Below are 9,612 nucleotides of genomic sequence, written 5' to 3' on the forward strand. Positions count from 1 at the left end.
TTGTAGAAACAAATCTGAGGTTTCTAAGCTAATATCTATCTTTTCGGGCCACTGGTCCATAGGACGGCATGGAGCTAGACTTGACCTTCCCTGTGGTACCTCATGTAGTGCGTGTCTACCAATACTTGAAGAAATGACACCAGAACACCTGATGTGTTTTTGTCCAGGTCTGGCCAGAACTAGGTTTAAGTTTCTAGGGGCCATTTCTTCAACTCACTTAGCGATATCTCCAGCATCAGCATTAGCCAGATTCTTGCCTTTGTTAATGCCTCTGGTTGGTTCTAGTTTGACCCTCTATCTACTACCCACTATTACGAGGTTTTTGTGGATTCAGAACGGCTTTCATCCTTAGCTATTTAGGAGGATTCGTCCTCCCTCCACCACAACTAACTAACTAACTAGGTACTCTGCCAGCTATAGTTTGATATTCTTAAATCGTTCATAAATCACCGCAATTTTTAAGTTAATGTAGATAAGAAAATATCAAATTTGTACAAAATTAACTTCAACATTTTTATGGCAATATTCGTCGACTATCATGTAATTATGTCTACACATTCAATCCCTATAGAAGAATGCATTTAGTTACAAAAAATGTTTTATTGACATGAATGTGTGGCTAAAAAGATTGAGAGACTTAAAATAAACTCATGTAAGTCAATCCTAGTAATATAGTATATATTATGTGATACTAACCTCAGAAATCAAGTGTAAAATATGTCGGGTTAGGATTTAAGTTAACACACCTCTTCTAATTACTTGGTTCCAATTCGTTGATATTACTACATATAATAAATATAAATTTTGAGTAGGCATAAAAAATGCAGTGAATAAGTGGAGCTCTGGGGGCAGATTAAAAATCAAATGAGCATGGCTTGTAACGCATGGCTCCCCGAAGTTATGTGAAAGCGGTTCCGGGATAGGAATAATTCTCTCCGAAGAGGGGTGTTTAAGTCCGTAAACCACATATGAATATATTAGTCCTAACACACCATTCCGAAGATGGTCGGTTTGATGGTGCATAAATAATTCTACCTTTTCACTAGAAAAAAACAAAACCATTACCAAATATGGTTTCGATATAAAGAACTGTTATTAAACCAATATGGACGCCTTAGTTGTAGGGCGATTCACATCAAAATCAAATGTAAAACAAATTACACCGTTTTAATTAAAAAGTGGTGCATATAGAAACAACAGCACGGCGATAAGTCACAAACATCAAGCTTCATCAGTTTATGAAAATTAACATTGTGCAAAAAGAAATAGAGAAGCATTATAAGAGATGTTATAGCATTTCGAACTCATCCAAGGAACCCTGACGACGAATTACACATAAAAACATGTGTAAAAAAGTAATAATTATGTAATATAATGTATAATAACTCAATTAAATAATAATTACAATGTGTATTATTATTATTATAATTAAAAAAGTCATAGCAGATTCACTAGTGATCATCATAAGTCAAAACTTAGAATGCTTGTAAAAGCCAATCTTATTAAGCTTATAAATAACATATATAAAGTTATTTATGCGTCAAAAGAAATATTGCTTTTAAATATTAATATTACTGAGAAGCGTATATCTTTTTTGTGCTCGGTATTTTCAATTTGTCTTATGTCCTTACTGTGACTTTGACTAATATGTTGACTCAATTTGTGGTTGGTAAGTATTCCTTGAACAATTTTTATGAAACTCAAGTGTATGTAAACATATTTTTTCAACTTTATTTGTAGCGTTTTGCCTTCGACTTAAGTTTAAAACGTCTTTATTAAAAAAGTAAAATATATTGCCCCACGGAAACTGAGCAGCTCGGCGCAATACAGCGAGTCGAGAAAAATAACTTATTTATCTTGTAATGTTAGGATAAAATAAGACATATTTTGTTTTTCTCGAAATATCTTTTCTATTTTCCTACATGGGAACATATATCAAACAGGTGCAAACTTGGATGTTTCAGACTTCATGTACTTAACCAACATATTGATTTACAGCAATTTCTTATATTCATGATTGCAACTTTATTTAATGGAATACATTATACTTAATAAGGATGCCATATAGGTTAAGATTTTCATAAATTTTTAATGCAAATTTTGATGATGTATAATAACGTTTTAATATTTCTATAAAATTTAATTTGAAATACAAGAATTTGCATGATTTAAATTAGTACTTCTGCAAATTTGACTGAATTTTTTTATTGAAAAATGGATGAACGCTATCCTCCTAAAGTCATTATGATGAACTTGTACTTGTGAAATAAATATACGATAAGATAAAATTAATTTTAAAAAATTAAATAACTTTATTGTAATTGCATTTTTAAGTAATAAAGTTTGATTAAAAATAGTTTAAATGGCAATAAATTAAAAACAGTAAAATATACAATTATTAATTTCCTTCAAAACACATTTTCATTATGATCTAATATCACTTTTGAATATTATTATGATATTCCTAAAAAATGAGATAGGTCTATAGCTATAAAAAATATTCCCAATAAAGTGGTAAAAAATATTTAATAGTTACACCATCGTTTCGTTAGAATTTTATTTTAAACATATATTCAAGACCAAGATACCATATTCTATAAAACTTCCGCTAATACGAGGTTGACTATTTATATTTTAAGTCATGACAATATTGATTGTTGTCAGGTGTCTTCTGACGTTTTCATACGAAAGTTAGACATTATTAGATATAACCAACCTTAGACTTTTTATCAAAAGAGCGATATTTGTCTTATTTACAATGATTTGTATATTGAGTCTTGATTGTTGTCAGGTGTCTTCTGACGTTTTCATATGAAAGTTAGACATTATTAGATATAACCAACCTTAGACTTTTTATCAAAAGAGCGATATTTGTCTTATTTACAGTGATTTGTATATTGAGTCTTCGTGAAAAAATGGAATTAATGCGTCAAAATTATTGTGCAATGATTTATTATGAGAGTTACAAGAGTGCATCGATTAACCTATTTCCACTTTTAGCTATGAAGCTCCATCTCTTGTTAATGTGAAAAGCTGGTACCATGATTTTAGCTCACTAACGAAATTTCTATTCGTGAAGACCGTCTAAAATTAATTGTTGTGCAATGTAACTTAATATGAAATATTTTAGTGCTGTTATATTAAAAAAAGTACATACAAAAAGAATATAGTGTATGATCGAGAACTAGCTCGAAGACCGCTGACTTTAAAAAGATTTAATAATTAAGTCCAAACAATTAATTTTCAAGTGAATTTCTTATCGGATCATACAGTTGTTTTGGATACCGCCAGATATCCGTCACTTATTTTCTATAGAAGCATTTAATGTTTTAATAGTCGGTATAAAAGTTTTGGACTGCAGGGTTATTTAAATGCACTCAAGTTTTCATGTTTAAATAAAGCACTTTAAAAAACCTTAAAACCAGGGATTTTAAAGGTTTTCAGCTGATTTTCAAGATTTAAGAAAATGGTAATAAAGAGGTTTTTCGAACAGTAGTAAACTACAACAACAAAAATTCATTTTGTACTATTTTAATTAATTAAATTTTTGGCTAACCATACAGCTGTTTCGAATATTGCCAAATACCCATCATCAGTGGTCTTGGAAATAATTCTTGTATTCAATTATTCGTAAATAATTTGTTTGAGACTGCAAGTACCAGGGATTGAAACTCGTGCCCTGCCAAATTTGGACCTCAGAGTAAAAAAATATTAATTAAAAAAGGATTTTATTATAAATAATAAATAAGTTGTTAATTAATATTAAAAAAAATTGAAATTTAAATGAAGAATAGAGTCTCATTGTAAATCTGTTAACAAGAGGGCTGAAAAAATGATTTTCAATGGTTTAAATAAAATGCCACAATTCAAATGCAAAACAACAAACTGGTATAAACTCGTGCACACGTTTGTGGACGTATATTTAAAGGATATGATTACGTACTTCCTGCATATCCTTGAACTAGAGTAAATTGTAAAGCGTGTATTTGCCATGTACTCGTACTACGATTACATGTAGACCCACATGAATGTTATCTGCTGTGTTGAGAAATTTAAGGCTAAAACATTTGCTTTTACTTTGGCATGACATGTGCGTTCTATACTCCCCGCACAGTCATAACTTCTAATAAAAACTTGTTGCAACTCCTATGTTGAATTTTTATTAGTTTTTAGCACATTTTCCAGTTGGTTCTTCGATGCACCTATGGGCCTTCGTCTCAGTCTCGTTTCGTTCTGATATATGCAGTTTTAAATTTTAAGTTAGCAATTCAGACAATGTGTCCTTCTCTCCTGTAAGTGCTAGAACTATCAACATCAATGGCAGCACAAACCCAATTGTCCTGCAATGGCACTTCTAGTTTATACATACTTTTCCACTCAGAGCCTCGCACCTCTTTGAGGGGCCCTACGTAGCACAGAAATATATAATAATTCAGTGAATTGCTTATAAAAAATGTTCAGAAAGTATGCATGCATCTGTGACTGCATAAGTATTTTATACATTCCAGATGCAACTCAGTGAAAGGTAAGCTATTTAGATGCAGTTTGTGCTTGTATATTGAAACTAAAATAGCAACTAACTCATATGTGTGTGAGTATATCAGTTGAATTTGCAACTATCTGTATCACCAAACTTTTTAATGAGAAATAATTACCAGTGGTCGTAGCTGAGCACAGTTTCCGTGCGTTGTGTGCATTTGCATAGTCTGAAGTGGAACTGTGAGTTTTTCTAAAAAATAAGAAAAATATTTGTAATTTGTTTTATTTAATTAATTTTATAAAAACAAATTTGAATGGCGTTAATTTAAATTTGTGACTGAAACTTCTAAAACGCAAAAGTTTTGCAAATTTTGAAATTTTTAATTTATATAAATAAAGTTTTAAGAACTTTGTAAAATCATTGAAAATTAATTAACTTTTCTATGAGAGTGGTTTTCATTTTCAATATTCAGTCACTTAAGTAGCAAAATTTTTAACTCGACATGTATTCGTTTGTGCGACAATTTTGTTATTGGACACAGATTCAATGAATAGGAGGTGCAGGTGCTTTTAATTGAATTTTCATCGAAACTGAACAGAAACTGATATAAATTTCATCATGTTGAAGTGGCTTGCTTCACCTATATTTCCACTGCGTTTAATATGAAATTTAGATTTGATTAAAAAGCCATCACTTTTCCATCTATGCTAACACAGCGAAGTTTCTAAAGAAATTTTTTACGTTTTAAAGCCTTCAATTAGCAATCAATTTTGAGTTTAAAAGCAAACAGCGGAAAGCCTTTGTTATGTTGCATCAAAATATAATATCAAAATAAATTTTTTTAAAAATATCTTAACTCAATTTTAATATTTAATAAATTCAACAATAGAAAACATAAATTTCTCCTAAAAGTAATTTAAAAAGTAAGTAAAATAAACTGTTGGTAACAGAGAAAGACTGTGAAGGTTTTGTGCTTCTTTCGTACAAGTTCAGGAACTGAGAGAGAATAGTTTTTGTATTAGTAATAGTGGTACTAGTGCTAGTATTAGTTGAAGAGTTGATATTAGTGGTAGCACCAGTAGTACACACCTTAGGACTAGTGAATTCGCTGGTTCAGAACAAGTCGCAGGTGCTGCTGAGGTTAGTAGTGGTAGAACTATTCGTAAAGGTAGTGGTAGTAGTAGCAGTAGTGGCAGTACTAGTGAAAGAGTAGTACTAGTTGAAGTGGTAATAGCGAAGTGGTAGTACTAGTGGTAGTACTACCTATAGTAGTATATATAGTAGTATGTAGTGGGATAAGTAGTGGTACTACTAATAGTAGTGTTAGTACAATCTATAGTGGTAGTTATAGTATTAGCGGTAGTAGCATTAGTAGTGATAGTATTACTTATAGTAGTAGTTATAGTATTAGTGGTAGTGGTAGTACTACTTATAGTAGTAGTTATGGTATTAGTAGTAGTAGCATTAGTAGTGGTAAAACTAGTGGAAGTGGTAGTAGTAGTGTACTACTGTAAGTAGAAGTACTAGTGATAATGGTAGTAGCATTAGTAGTGGTATTAGTGCTACTACTTATAGTAGTAGTTATATAATTAGTGGAAGTAGTAGTATTAGTATTAGTGGTAGTGGTTGTAGTATTAATATTAGTGGTAGTAGCATTAGTAGTGGTAGCAGTAGTAGTACTTATAGTGGTAGTAATAGAAGTTGTAGTTGTGTGGTACAGACGTTTTGCAAATAATTAAAATAAAATTTCATCATGATCAGAAAAACTAAGCTCACATAAATTTTATTTAATTAAAGGAGGCTTCAAGAAATGAAGATATTTCCTTACCTATAGCTATTGAAGGACTATGCTTATACGTATGTATAATCAAAGTTATTGTATTTTTAAGCCAAGTGGGGAATGTTTGGGAGACTGGAACTCCTCCGAAATTAATTGAAGCAGTATATTTGTTCATATGTCTTATTAAGACGAGGGCGGTTTGATAAGTCAGTGACTTTTTGAATCAAACAAATAAATAATTTCATTTTTCTACATAATCACCTTTTAGCTCGATACATTTGGTCCACCGTTTTTCTAATTTTCTTATTCCCTCCAAATAATAGGTTTTCTCAAAGCTCTCAAAATAAGCGTTTCTTTCGGTAATGACTTCTTCATTCGACTCAAATTTCTTACCGCCCAGCCATTTCTTTAGGTTTGGAAACAGAAAATAGTCGCAGGGGGCTAAATCTGGAGAATATGATGGATGGGGTAGCAGTTCGTATCCCAATTCGTGGAAATTCACTTTTTTCCATTTTCGTAAAAATTCACGAGTTTGCATGATTGGAACGGCTATCAAATACCAACTGAACGACGTAGCTTGTTCAAAATTAGAAAGTTGCCCACTGCTAGATTACAGCTGACGACAGCACTGTTGCATTTGGAGTAACTGCGTTGGAAATTCAAAAAGTCACTGACTTATCAAACCGCCCTCGTACATCATGACTGTTTATTAAAATAAAATTAAATTATTTAAATCACTGAATTATATAAACTCAACGAATATAATCAACTAAGCACTATACTCATCTGATATGGTCTCATGTGACTTTTTCTGTACCTAAAATTATAATCACCACTTCGAGAAAGGTGCTTGAAGTCAATTGCAGACACAAAATGAAAATCGTAAGAACAGTTAAAGACAATTTGTATTTAGTTTAAAATAGTTAATACTATCATCATCATCATAATCATTAATGGCGCATCGTTCCTAGTTGAATCGTGGCCTTTCTTGTTAATACTATATCCTCAATTAAGTTAGCGAGGAATTTTCATTAGAATAAAAATCTTCAATTTATTAATGACCAATCAGTCAATACAGAGGAAATCAATCAAACTTGATGGAATTAAATATAAGTTGAAAAGGCAAAGTTAAAAAAAAGTTCATGCAATTTAGTTTAATGATCAATTCTTGCATTCAATGCATTCTTTTGAGCATTTCTTCAGTGGTAAGTCTGTCCAAAGTATTTTCAATAGACGGCAATAACACCATATTTTGAAAGGCTCCAATTTATTCATTGCGGTTGTTTTAAGAGTCCAAGTTTGTACTCCACAGAGTAAGATTGACCATATGTAACATTTTCTAAGCTATGGACTAAATTTTAGATTATTCAATATTTTTTTGTACCTTATGAAACAACTTCTAGCCATTTCAATTCTACATTTGATTTCTTGATCTGGATCCCAAAGCTCATTTTAAGAACATCCCAGTTAAATTAATTTTGAAACACGCTCAATATTCTGATTCTGATCAGTGGGATCAGAGTTTTTTTTTACTGACTACCAAAAACTTTGTCGTTTTTATGTTTATATTTAAGCCATAAATTTAGCTTGTTTCGCTTAAAATTGTTATAAGCTCCTGTAAGTCATGATTACTGTCCGCTATTATCGTGTATCTTATATTGTTAATATAGTAGCCGTTTATTTTGATACCTTTGCCGTTATAGTTTTGAAAAGCATCGTCAAATATTCTTTTTGAATATATATTGAATAGAAGTGATGATAGTATACACCCCTGATTCACACTTTTTCTTATTGGTATTAGACAATCTATTGATATCTAAATAGCAACATGTTTCGCCTGAATACTATCCCAAAAAGGGATAGTATGATGCTAATAATTAGACTAAGCCTTATTTCAAAATGTGCTAACAAATTACGTCAACATTTATTTAAACAAGAAAAAAAATGTGTATATATGTATAAAAAGTAACTATTACCGAAGGATACTGTTGAGAAGGAGAAAAATTCAAAATAAACTTGTGATTTTAAGTTTTGAATGAGGAACTTAATACCTTACACAGTAATGTAAATTACAAATCTATATTTGCATATATTGCTAAACCTTTTTGTTTCACACATTTTCTGTTAAATTTTATTCCCAACAAAAAAGAATAAAAAAGGGAAGCAAAATTATCTTTCTTAAAAAAAAAACTAAATTAAAGAAAAAGCAAAAAGTGAAAGTCAACAACTTCTATCTTTTGCTTGATCAGAATGTTGTTGTATCTCTTATAATGCTGTAACTTAAAGGTAAACATATCCATGGGGACTTAGGCATAAAATTACTTTATAACAAACCGCATCATAGAAGCCTCTTCCAAATAAACACATATACAAACAAATTTTTATTTACACACACTTATACCAGAACAAGGAAGAAGTGGTGAGTGTATTAATAGGATAACGAAGGTAAAACTAAATTCCATATAAGTTAGCTAGGTGGCAAGCATTGAGATGGTATGGTGCCATGTTGGAACCGAAGGTACGGTAAAATGAGAGATTTTTAGATTGCTTTGGGCATGTTTATTTGATATGTTCTTCAAAAGCCTTTTTTACCGTTGTTGAAACATCGTCACAAATGTATTAAAAGGATATACTTGTTTGCCGCTTATGGTATAACATATAGTACATGCCTGGGTTACGGAACGAATATCAACACAAATTTCATATTATAGATTTTCACAACATTTCGCATAAATTGATGTTTGATATGTGCTCTTATTTTTTGGATTACATTTCTCTTCAAAATTGTTACCAGAAACAAATTCATTCTTAATTTTAAAGTTGAAATTCGAGTAATTTATTTACTTGGTTCTTAAAACTTGTAATTTTATATTTTAATATCTTTGTCGTTTCCCTTGATGTCTATAGGTTCTCTATTTTAAATTAAATTAAATGTGTTTTCCAATTTTTAAGGGGCTCGAATCCAACATTTTCTGCCGTTGTGGTTGCAAATTGGAAGGAACAATTGGAAGGAACAGACACATTTTCCGGAATGTTAAAACCAAATTTATTCAAAATTTATTTATTCTATTATATTCTAAAAAGAAATATTAAATTTCCTTATTGAACAACGTTAATAATAAAATTTACTTAGTATCGGAACTTAAATTTAGAATTTAAAAATGGTTTTTAAAAATATTGCTTCAGTTATAGATTTAATATTAAATGCACTTAAATTTATTAATTAAAAGTCAAATATTGAAGTTAGAAGGGTTCGAATAGAAACGAAAAGACAACAATAAAAATGTTAGTTTATTTATTCAAAATTGATTGACCATACAACGCTGTTTCGAGTATAATATTGCTCATCATC

The sequence above is a fragment of the Teleopsis dalmanni genome, chromosome 1 (genome assembly GCF_002237135.1).
Source record: "Teleopsis dalmanni isolate 2A chromosome 1, ASM223713v2, whole genome shotgun sequence".
Taxonomy (NCBI): Eukaryota; Metazoa; Arthropoda; class Insecta; order Diptera; family Diopsidae; genus Teleopsis; species Teleopsis dalmanni.